Below are 12,038 nucleotides of genomic sequence, written 5' to 3'. Positions count from 1 at the left end.
CAACATGCAAACATTGTATCAGGAAGTCTATGAAGGATTGTGTCATGTATCTAGACATGTTACTGCCTGTACTATTACGTATGATGTGCCACCAGAGGGCACTACTATGGGAAACTTGTACACCAGCTGAGTGGTCACTAAGATGTTCCACCAGAGGGCACTGCAGTGGGAGACTTGTAGATTACCTGCACAGGTGGGCCAGGCCTATAAAAGGCAGGCCACCAGTGTGATCCTCACTTTGGAGTTACATTAAATGGACTAAGGTCACTACAGTTCAAGTACAATACATTGCCTCGTGGAGTCATTATTAGAGCATCTAAAGACATAACAATTGGCGAGAAGATTATGGACTTACATGTGAAAATGGCTAACCTTGGCACGTTGCAGCAGTTCACCGATGGTGATGATTGGGACGCCTTTGTGGAGAGGCTTGACCATTTCTTCACAGCAAACGACCTGGCAGGCGACAATCCAGCCACACTGGCTGATAAGCGCAGAGCTATCCTGCTAACCAGTTGTGGGCCCACCATCTATGGCCTCGTCAGGGACTTGCTGGCACCAGCGAAGACAACGACCAAGACGTACGTGGAGCTTGTAACACTGATCCAAGAACAACTCAAGCCCAAAGAGAGCATCCTCACAGCCAGACATCGGTTTTACACCCACCGACGGCCCGAAGGCCAGGAAATCGCGAAATATGCTGCAGACCTCAGGAGACCACCTCACCGAAGCACTGCAGGATATCTTTGTCATTGGAATCGGCCATGAGGGCCTTCTTCACAGGCTACTATCTGCAGATACCACAGTTACACTACAGAAGGCCATCTCCGTGAGCCAAGCATTCATGACCTCGACCTGTGGCTCTAGGCAGATGATTCACCCTCAGGACTCAAACCCGGCAAGTACTGTGCACAGAGTGGCGCCTTTTCGAGGCTGGACTGTAGAACGTGAATCTCCTCAGGGAAGAGAGAACAGGCCCCTGCATCCTTTAACTCAGAGTCCGCCGAGGGGGGCTTATCGAGTAGCACCATGTTGGCGTTTCGGAGGGAATCACACGGCTCACCAGTGCCGTTTTAAGGACTATGAGTGTAAAGGCTGCAGCATAAAGGGCCACCTCCAGCGAATGTGTAAAAGAAATATGACTCAATGTGTTGATGAAGAGTCTGCAGTTGGCCATGAATCCAACATGGATTATGAAGCGATAGAAACATAGAAAATAGGTGCAGGTGTAGGCCATTCAGCCCTTCAAGCCTGCACCGCCATTCAATATGAACATGGCTGATCATGCAACTTCATTAATCCATTCCTGCTTTCTCTCCATACTCCTTGATCCCTTTAGCTCTAAGGACCACATCTCATCATCATCGGCAGTCCCTCGGAATCGAGGAAGACTTGCTTCCACTCTTAGCACGAGTTCTTAGGTGGCAATATGAGAACCACAGTCTCTGTCACAGGTCGGACAGATAGTCGTTGAGGGAAAGGGTGGGCAGGGAGCCTGGTTTGCCGCACGCTCCTTCCGTTGCCTGCGCTTGATTTCTGCATGCTCTCGGCAACAATACACGAGGAGCTCAGTGCCCTCCTGATTGCACTTCCTCCACTTAGGGCGGTCTATGGCCAAGGACTCCCAGGTTCTCAGTGGGGATGTCGCATTTTATCAGGGAGGCTTTGAGGGTGTCTTTGTAACGTTTCCTCTGCCCGCCTCTGGCTCGTTTGCCGTGGACGGGTTCCGAGTAGAACACTTGCTTTGGGAGTCTCGTGTCTGGCATGCAGACTATGTGGCCTGCCCAGCGGAGCTGATCAAAAAAGGACAACATCTAACTGCCTTTTGTGTATATCTAATGAACTGGCCTCAACAACTTTCTGTGGTAGAGAATTCCACAGGTTCACAATTCTCTGAGTGAAGAAGTTTCTCCTCATCTCAGCCCTCAATGGTTTACCCCTTATCCTTAGACTGTGACCCCTGGTTCTAGACTACCCCAACATTGGGAACATTCTTCCTGCATCTAACCTGTCCAATCCTGTCTGAATTTTATATGTTTCTATGAGGTCCCCTCTCATTCTTCTAAATTCCAGTGAATATAAGCCTAGTCGATCTAGTCTTTCTTCATATGTTAGTCCTGCCATCCCGGGAATCAGTCTGGTGAACATTTGTGCACTCCCTCAATAGCAAGAATGTCCTTCCTCAGATTAGGAGACCAAAACTGTAAACAATATTCAAGGTGTGGTCTCACCAAAGCCCTGTACAATTGCAGTAAGACCCCCCTGGTCCTATGCTCAAATCCTCTCGCTATGAAGGCCAACATGCCATTTGCCTTCTTCAGCGCCTGCTGTACCTGCATGCCAACTTTCAATGAATGATGTACCATGATACCCAGGTCTCATTGCACCTTCCCTTTTCCTAATCTGTCACCATTCAGATAATATTCTGCCTTTCTGTTTTTGCCACCAAAGTGGATAGCCTCACATTTATCTACATTATACTGCATCTGCCATGCATTTGCCCACTCAATTAAACTGTCCAAGTCACCCTGCAGCCTCTTAGCGTCCCCCTCACAGCTCACACCGCCACCCACCTTAGTGTCATCTGCAAACTTGGAGATATTACATTCAATTCCTTCATCTAAATCATTAATGTATATTATAAAGAGCTGGGGTCCCAGCACTGAACACTGCGGTACCCCACTAGTCACTGCCTGCCATTCTGAAAAGGACTCGTTTATCCCGACTCTCTGCTTCCTGTCTGCCAACCTGTTCTCTATCCACGTCAGTACATTACCCCCAATACCATGTGCTTTAATTTTGCACACCAATCTCTTGTGTGGGACCTTGTCAAAAGCCTTTGAAAGTCCAAATACACCACAACCACTGGTTCTCCCGTGTCCACTTTACTAATTACATCCTCAAAAAATTCAAGAAGATTTGTCAAGCATGATTTCCCTTTCATAAATCCATGCTGACTTGGACTGATCCTGTCGCTGCTTTACAAATGCGCTGCTATTACATCTTTAACAATTGATTCCAACATTTTTCCCAGTACTGATAACAGGCTAACTGGTATGTAATTCCCTGTTTTCTCTCTCCCTCCTTTTTTAAAAAGTGGTGTTACATTAGCTACCCTCCAGTCCACAGGAACTGATCCAGAGACTATAGAATGTTGGAAAATGACCACCAATGCATCCACTATTTCTAGGGCCACTTCCTTAAGTACTCGGGGATGCAGGCTAACAGGCCCTGGGGATTTATCTGCCTTCAATCCCACAATTTCCCTTACACAATTTCCTGACTAATAAGGATTTCCTTCAGTTCCTCCTTCCCGCTAGACCCTCGGTCCCCTTGTATTTCTGGAAGGTTATTTGTGTCTTCCTTCGTGAAGACAGAACCAAAGCATTTGTTCAATTGGTCTGCCATTTCTTTGTTCCCCATTATAAATTCACTTGATTCTGACTGCAAGGGACCTACATTAGTCATCACTTCTTTTTTTTCACATATCTGTAGAAGCTTTTGCAGTCAGTTTTTATGTTCCCTGCAAGCTTACCCTCATACTCTATTTTCCCCCTCCTAATTAAACCCTTTGTCCTCCTCTGTTGAATTCTAAATTTCTCCCAGTCCTCAGGTTTGCTGCTTTTTCTGGCCAATTTATATGCCTCTTCCTTGAATTTAACACTATGCCTAATTTCCCTTGTTAGCCATGGTTGAGCCACCTTCCCCATTTTATTTTTATGCCAGACAGGGATGTATAATTGTTGAAGTTCATGCATGTGATCTTTAAATGTCTGCCATTGCCTATTCACCGTCAACCCTTTAAGTATCATTCGCCAGTCCATCCTAGCCAATTCACGTTTCATACCATCGAAGTTATCTTTCTTTAAGTTCAGGAGCCTAATCTCTGAATTAACTCTCCACCTTAATGAAGAATTCTACCATATTATGGTCACTCTTCCCCAAGGGGCCTCGTACAACAAGATTGCTCATTAGTCCTCTCTCATTACACAACACCCAGTCTAGGATGGCGAGCTCTCTAGTTGGTTCCTCGACATATTGGTCCAGAAAACCATCCCTTATACACTCGAGGAAATCCTCCTCCACCGTATTGCTACCAGTTTGGTTAGCCCAATCTATATGTAGATTAAAGTCACCCATGATAACTGCTGTACCTTTAGTGCACGCATCCCTAATTTGCTGTTTGATGCCATCCCCAACCTCACTACCACTGTTTGGTGATCTGCACACAACTCTCACTAGCGTTTTCTGCCCTTTGGTGTTCTGCAGTTCTACCCATACAGATTCCACATCATCCAAGCTAATGTCCTTCCTTACTATTGCGTTAATCTCCTCTTTAACCAGCAACGCTACCCCACCTCCTTTTCCTTTCTGTCTATCCTTCCTGAATATTGAATACTCCTGGATGTTGAGTTGCCAGCCTTGGTCACCTTGGAGCCATGTCTCTGTATTCCCAATTACATTATATCCGTTAACAGCTATCTGCGCAGTTAATTTATCCACCTTATTACAAATGCTCCTCGCATTGAGACACAGAGCCTTCAGGCTTGTTTTTTTTAACAATCTTTGTCCTTTTAGTATTATGTTTTAATGTGGCCCTTTTTGATTTTTGCCTTTGATTTCTCTGCCCTCCACTTTTCCTTATATCCTTCCTGCCTTTGCTTCTGCCCCCATTTTTCTTCGCTCTGTCTCTCTGCATAGATTCCCATCCCCCTGCCTTTTTAGTTTGAACCCTCCCTAAAAGCACTAGCAAACACTCCCCCTCGGACATTGGTTCCAGTCCTGCCCAGGTGCAGACCGTCCGGTTTGTACTGGTCTCACCTCCCTCAGAACTGGTTCCAATGTCCCAGGAATTTGAATCCCTCCCTCTTGCACTATTCCTCAAGCCACGTATTCATCTTAACTATCCTGCTATTTCTACTCTGACTAGCACGTGGCACTGGTAGCAATCCTGAGATTATTACCTTTGAGGTCCCACTTTTTAATTTAACTCCTATCTCCCCAAATTCAGTTTGTAGGGCCTCATCCTGTTTTTTTACCTATATCGTTGGGACCTATATGCACCATGACAACTGGCTGTTCACCATTCCCCCACCCCCGAGAATGCCCTGCAGCCGCTCGGAGACATCCTTGACCCTTGCACCAGGGAGGCAACATACATAGAAACATAGAAATAGGTGCAGGAGTAGGCCATTCGGCCCTTCGAGCCTGCACCACCATTCAATAAGATCATAGCTGATCATTCACCTCAGTACCCCTTTCCTGCTTTATCTAACTCCCTGTTGATGCCAGTTCATTGGATATATTTAAGAGGGCCATATCTAACTCCCTCTTGAATATATCCAATGAACAGGCATCAACAACTCTCTGCAGTGGAGAATTCCACAGGTTAACAACTCTCTGATTGAAGAAGTTTCTCCTCCTCTCAGTCCTAAATGGCTTGCTTACCCCTTATCCTTAGATTGTGTCCCCTGGTTATGGACTTCCCCAACATCGGAAACATTCTTCCTGCATCTAACCTGTCCAGTCCCGTCAGAATTTTATATATTTCTATTAGTCCCCTCTCATCCTTCTAAACTCCAGTGAATACAGGCCCAGTCGATCCAATCTCTCCTCATTTGACAGTTCTGCCATCCCAGGAATCAGTCTGGTGAACCTTCGCTGCACTCCCTCAATAGCAAGAATGTCCTTCCTCAGATTAGAAGACCAAAACTCAACACAATATTCTAGGTGAGGCCTCACCAAGGCCCTGTATAACTGCAGTAAGATCTCCCTGCTCCTATACTCAAATCACCTAGCTATGAAGGCCAACATGTCATTTGCCTTCTTCACCGCCTGCTGTACCTGCATGCCAACTTTCAATGACTGATGTACCATGACACCCAGGTCTCGTTGCACTTCCCCTTTTGCTAATCTGCCACCATTCAGATAATATTCTGTCTTCGTGTTTTTGCCATCAAAGTGGATAACCTCACATTTATCCACATTATACTGCATCTGCCATGCATTTGCCCACTCACCTAACCTGTCCAAGTCACCCTGCAGCCTCTTAGCGTCCTCCTCACAGCTCACACCGCCACCAAGCTTAGTGTCATCTGCAAACTTGGAGATATTACACTCAATTCCTTCATCTAAATCATTAATGTATTTTGTAAATAGCTGGGGTCCCAGCACTGAGCCCTGCGGCACCCCACTAGTCACTGCCTGCCATTCTGAAAAGGACCCGTTTATCCTGACTCTCTGCTTCCTGTCTGCCAACCAGTTCTCTATCCACGTCAGTATATTACCCCCAATACCATGTGCTTTAATTTTGCACACCAATCTCTTGTGTGGGACCTTGTCTAAAGCCTTTTGAAAGTCCAAGTACACCACATCTACTGGTTCTTCCTTGTCCACTCTAGTCGTTACATCCTCAAAAAATTCTAGAAGATTTGTCAAGCATGATTTCCCTTTCATAAATCCATGCTGACTTGGACCGATCCTGTCACTGCTTTCCAAATGCACTGCTATTTCATCTTTAATAATTGATTCTAACATTTTCCCCAATACTGATGTCAGGCTAACCGGTCTATAGTTACCTGTTTTCTCTCTCCCTCCTGGAATTTCCATTGCAGCCGCAGAAACGTCTATCTATTCCCCTTACAATAGAATGCCCTACCACTATAGCTCTCCCACTCTTTTTCCTGCCCTCCTGTGCAGCAGAGCCATGAACTTGGCTGCTGCTGCCTTCCCTGACAGTGCCATGAACTTGGCTGCTGCTGCCTTCCCCGATGAGTCATCTCCCCTAACATTACCCAAAACGGTATATCTGTTTTGGAGGGAGCTCAGCCCAATGATGAGGTGTACGGCATGTTTACCTGCACCGCAGAATGTTCACCGTTGAGGATGAAAGCCGAGATAAATGGCATTCCAGTCTTCATGGACGTGGACATGGGGCAAGCCAGTCAGTAATGAATCAAGGAGCCTTTGAGAGGCTATGGGACAATCAAGCTGAACTACCCAAGTTGGTCCCGGTTCTGGCAAAGCTGTGCACCTACACAAATGAACTTATCCCAGTTGTTGGTAGTGCGGATGTAAAGGTACTCCATGATGGCGCGGTGCACAAGTTACCTCTGTGGATTGTTGCAGGTGATGGACCAACACTACTCAGAAGAAGGTGGATGAAGAAGATCCATTGGAGCTGGGAAAATTTCACCCCTCCGGCACCAGAGAGCAGACCAGCACAGCACCCGAGACACAGACCATTCAGCACGACTGCGTGGAGATGATCCAGCTGAGACGACCTAAACGCATCTTCCAGGCTCCAGTGGCAGGACTCCGGAGGAAGAAAATCAGATCCAGACGCGACTTCCCAGCTTCGGTGGCAGAATCCGGGGAGAAGAGGATCATAGGAGTCGACATCGTGGATGGAAGAAAGATGGCGCCCAAATCATGAGGTGAAGCGCTGAAGAAAAAGATGGCGGCGGCCAGCCCACGAGGTGCAGCGCTGATGGAGCAAAATGTGGTACCAAGTGAAGAAGAGGATTGGGGTAAAGATAGTAAGGCCCTCTTAAAGGAGGCCAGTAACTCACCACACTTAAAGGGACAGTTCCACATTCTCAATCAATGTAATAGCAACTGCGAGTCAAATGTAAAGCTTGTAATTGATGATCTGAGTTTTATACATGTAATAAGCAAAGAAAAGTCATGCGATTGTGATCGAAGATACAGTTTATCTACAATGAGTAATGAAACATTGTGCGATGTAGGATTTCAACTGTATTCTGATCATGTAGCTGGCAAACACCCATCGGGAGCACACAGGTCCAGCGGGCTACCCGATGGTGTAGCCTATGTCCCTGGGACGAGAGTGATGCACCACGGATTGTGGCCACAAGCAGCTAATATATACAAGCTGCAGAGCAAGCGATCTCAGGAGGGCAATGGCACCAGAACGATACCCTGCCCCTGATCGGCTCCACCTCTCAGGCACCCAATGGCACCAACCGCCACGAGCCTGAAAGAGCAAACCGTGCTAAGGCACAACCCCCAGACCCTATCGCCCCTAAGGCTACACCGGGGAACGAAGGGTCACCCGCAACAGTCCTCCCAAATGGGACTGGGACCAGCCAGATCCCAACCCAAAGAACGCCCAGGCAAGCGAGTCAGCAGTTCCCTGCGCACTGCTAGATGACTGCTCCTCAGGGAGCAGCAGCGACCTGGGGCGCAAGGAAAGGACAAGGAGGTCACAGGCATCTGTGAACCTGCCCGACGCTAGGAGCAACGGCAAAGGCCCGAGAGCAGGCAACTTGAGCCAACCGGGTTCCCACTGCCAGCACTGGGCACCGCGCCGCCACCAGACTACCTGGACACCATCCAACAAGTCTGGCACTAGTTTGTCCTCACTGACCCCAGCACTGAGTCCAAGTATGTATCAAGAATGTACCTCACCAATCAAATGTACTTGCCTCACAACTGTACCACAAATGTATATGAATGTAACTAGCCACCGGCATTATCGAAATATGGGGGGGGGGGGGGAAGAATGGAGTGGTCATAGACTCACAAACAAAAACCACCAGCACCTCTACTGCCAACGAAACACCACCTACTCACCCAAGATGGAAATGATCCCCCAAGGGTCAACCAGACAAAGCTAAGCCCAGAGCACAGTCAATACATGAAGGCGATTTGCACTGATGACTTGGGGGAGAGTAATGTCATGTATCCAGCCATGTTACTGCCTGCACTATTACATATGATGTGCCACCAGAGGGCACTACTATGGGAAACTTGTACACCAGCTGTATGATCACTAAGGTGTGCCACCAGAGGGCACTGCAGTGAGAGACTTGTAGGTTACCTATACAGGTGTGCCAGGCCTCGCATAAAAGGTAGGCCACCAGGTGTGATCCTCACTCTGGAGTTACATTAAATGGACTAAGGTCACTACAGTTCAAATACAATACATTGCCTCGTGGAGTCATTATCAGAGCATCTAAAGACATAACAGGTTGTGATCTCTAAAAGGCTTGCAAATGATTGGATTGTGTAATAAAAACGTTCTCATATTCTAAGGGGTATTCAAAGAGGCTCATTGTCTCAGACGCACACCAGGCACTGAATTAACTCCCAGTACAGGATTACCGAAAGGGGCTCACTGTCTCACACGGAGAAGGGAACGTTTGTGTCTACGCGATGGGGCCTCATCCAAGTCACTGTGTGTACATAACGACTTGAGGGGGGAGGGGTGGGGGGAGAGGGGGAGGAGGGAGAAGGGAATCAGTCACTGGGTGTACAAGGAGACCTGAGACGGAGGGGGGGGCGATGAGAAGGGAGTCACTCACTAAGTGTACATCCAAGTAACTATTTTTCACGTAGCCTGACAGTGTGGTCGTGGGGCCATTCAACTGTAGCAGTCGTCACAACTGTAATGTATGCACCTGTGAGGATGCTCACAGGTTGGTGGAGCTGTTGCATTGTGAGTGGCTTACCCAGTTACGTGATGCTCACAAGACTCAAGAAAACCCCAGTCAGTTGGGTCTAGGACATCCAAGATAAGGTATGAGTTTACAAGGGACACCGTCAATCACACATTTAAAGTTGTCTTTCCTAAAAATTGTCAAATGGGATATATTTTCCCCTTCCCAGAAGTGAGTGCAACACAGTACAATAATGGTTTAGTTGAATAAAATTTATATAAAAGTAGTCATTTTTTTTTTAAACGTTAACAATATAATAAAATAACATTTTTTTAAGAATACAAATTTTGACAACAAACATTGTAAACAACAAACAGCAACAACAACAACATCAACAACAGTATTAACAGCACTGAAAACACCCTGCACCCTTCCACAATTCTACCTGTGGCCACCTTTCCCAATGCCGTTCCTCCCCAGACCCTTGGCCCTGACCCCTTCCTCCTCCTCCCGCTAACAATACCCCTGGCCCTGCCCAGGTTGGGACCAGAACGTTCTGCACCAGCAGTGCACCTCAAGCGTGACTGTTGAGGGGGGTGGGGGGCGGGGGGAATTTGAGAATGGCAGCGCTATGTTTGGGGCACCTGGAGAAGATGGAAGCACTATGGTCCCATCTTCAAAGTCGGAAGAAACTGATTCTTCCTGATGATCAGGTGCGGTTACCATTGGTGGTATGGCACCTTGAGGTGCAGTGCCATATCCCACAATCATCAATTGCCGCATAGCATTGGCATCTGGGTGTTCTCCCTCACCGCAGCAATCAGCTCCACCATGTCCCCCGGTTGGTGGGCTGCTAAAGCCGCGATGTTTTCCGACAACCCAGCAATGGACTGGAGGAGCTCTCGAATCATGTCGATGCTCATCCTGGGCAGTCCCACCATGTCCAGGCTAGCATCTGCCTGTTGCACAGCGTTCCCACTTTGGTGAATCAGCTGCCCTGGATTCACCATCAAGGTTGGTGTGCGGTGTTGCAGTCCACTTGGTCCCGCTTCCTTGGACCGGAATCCAAGAAAGTTGGATTCCGACGAGTAACCGGTGGCCGCAGGTAGAAATGACCCTTGAAGTCTCGCCACCCCTCTCTCCTTGGGCAACAGCAGTGTTACAACACTTTGAGGAATGTTCATCCTCCTGCAGCTCCTCCAGCACCATCTCCTCCATCGCCTCCACCATCGTCTCTTCATTTCGTCTCCCCTGTAATGACTCCTCTCTGGGAGCGGCAGGCGGCTCCACCTCTGCATTTGTAAAAACATAACATTAATGGTTGGCGACAGGGGAGGGGAGGGGTCAGAAGTAACACAAGAGCAATTCACATTGCGCAAGCTTATGTGGAGAACAAACATTTTTTACTTAGAATCATTATATCAAAGTAACATAAGTAAAGGATAGATAAACAAAACTTCAGTCCCAAACAGTTTGGTTTCCAAGTGGCACAGTGTGATCAAACAACAAAATCACGTCACCACTAACAATATTTCTTGGTCCCACCATCTCATTACATTCTACATTATACATAACATTGAATTACATGACCGCAGTACAGTCCAGGGATTATGCAGACTTACCCTCCAGGACAACTGGTTCGGCACCAACACACGTGGCGGTGTGATCATAAGCCCCTCATCAGGGCTACAGCGCGTTCCTTGAGGTCCGTGGGAGGAATAGTCTTCGGTGGACCACCGCCCGTTTTGCGGAGCTCCACCCTATTGGCGGCTAGTTTTTTCTGCAAAGGTGACAAAAAATATGTGAACTAATTTGACAGCTACTAATACGAGCACACACATACATACATACACAATATATTGGTACACATCCCCAATTAAACATCCCCCAGTCTTTTTATCAATGACTGAATGATTTACATTTTGTTAGCATGCAAATGTTGCACGATGAATACATGAAAATACAGAGGTCTAACACAATGAGATCGATGATGGGAAATAAAAATGACATCAAGCTTTACAACATAATAAAACGTGGCACTACTTAAGAAGTAAATTGTCAATGCATGATAAAAGTTAGTACTTACTCTCGCAGATTCAACTATGTAATTCCACTGTTTGCGGCACTGGTTCGGCCCCCGCATCACGGGCGCGATGGAGGACACTGCTTCAGCGATCTCTCACCATAACGGCTGATACATGAACGGTGACTGTCTCCCTCGACCACCCCGTCTTAACTCATTCTAACAGGCCTCCACTTCGCCCACCAATGCCTCCTGGGCTTCCTCCGAGAAACGAGTTTCCCTTTTTCTCCCACCTAACTCCCTCTCCACTTCCATGGCTTGATTCTCCATTCTTTGGATATTGATTTATATATATATCTATATTTCAATTTAAATAATTAATTATTTATGTATTATTATTATTTTTAAGATTTATTACTATTATTACTTATATACTTTTATAATATTATATAATTTTGAAAATAGTAAAGAATCCTCAAAAAACCAAACAAATCCTCACAGCTCCTCTCTCACTGTCATGCACTAACCTCTGGGGCTTCAAAATGTTAAGTGCTGTCCTTCTCTTCTCTGTGCATGTGCGGGGTTAACCTTGACCCTGAAATCATGGGAGAATG

At 46.9% G+C, this 12,038-nt stretch overlaps 1 protein-coding gene and 1 long non-coding RNA gene across 2 annotated transcripts in view; both read right to left on the bottom strand.

Moving 5' to 3' along the window:
- Positions 1 to 12,038, bottom strand: part of kcnh3 (potassium voltage-gated channel, subfamily H (eag-related), member 3) — a 939,094-nt gene that overhangs the window by 161,240 nt on the left and 765,816 nt on the right. The window lies entirely within an intron of this gene.
- Positions 9,760 to 11,613, bottom strand: LOC139259958 (uncharacterized). Its single transcript, XR_011592694.1, has 3 exons — positions 11,488 to 11,613; positions 11,024 to 11,181; positions 9,760 to 10,693 (listed from the first exon to the last, which is right to left on the bottom strand). It is a non-coding gene; the product is annotated as an uncharacterized lncRNA (long non-coding RNA).

The sequence above is a fragment of the Pristiophorus japonicus genome, chromosome 3 (assembly GCF_044704955.1).
Source record: "Pristiophorus japonicus isolate sPriJap1 chromosome 3, sPriJap1.hap1, whole genome shotgun sequence".
In the NCBI taxonomy this organism is placed as follows: Eukaryota; Metazoa; Chordata; class Chondrichthyes; family Pristiophoridae; genus Pristiophorus; species Pristiophorus japonicus.
Note: the sequence above shows the minus strand (reverse complement) of the source record. Positions and strands in the feature narration are given on the sequence as shown.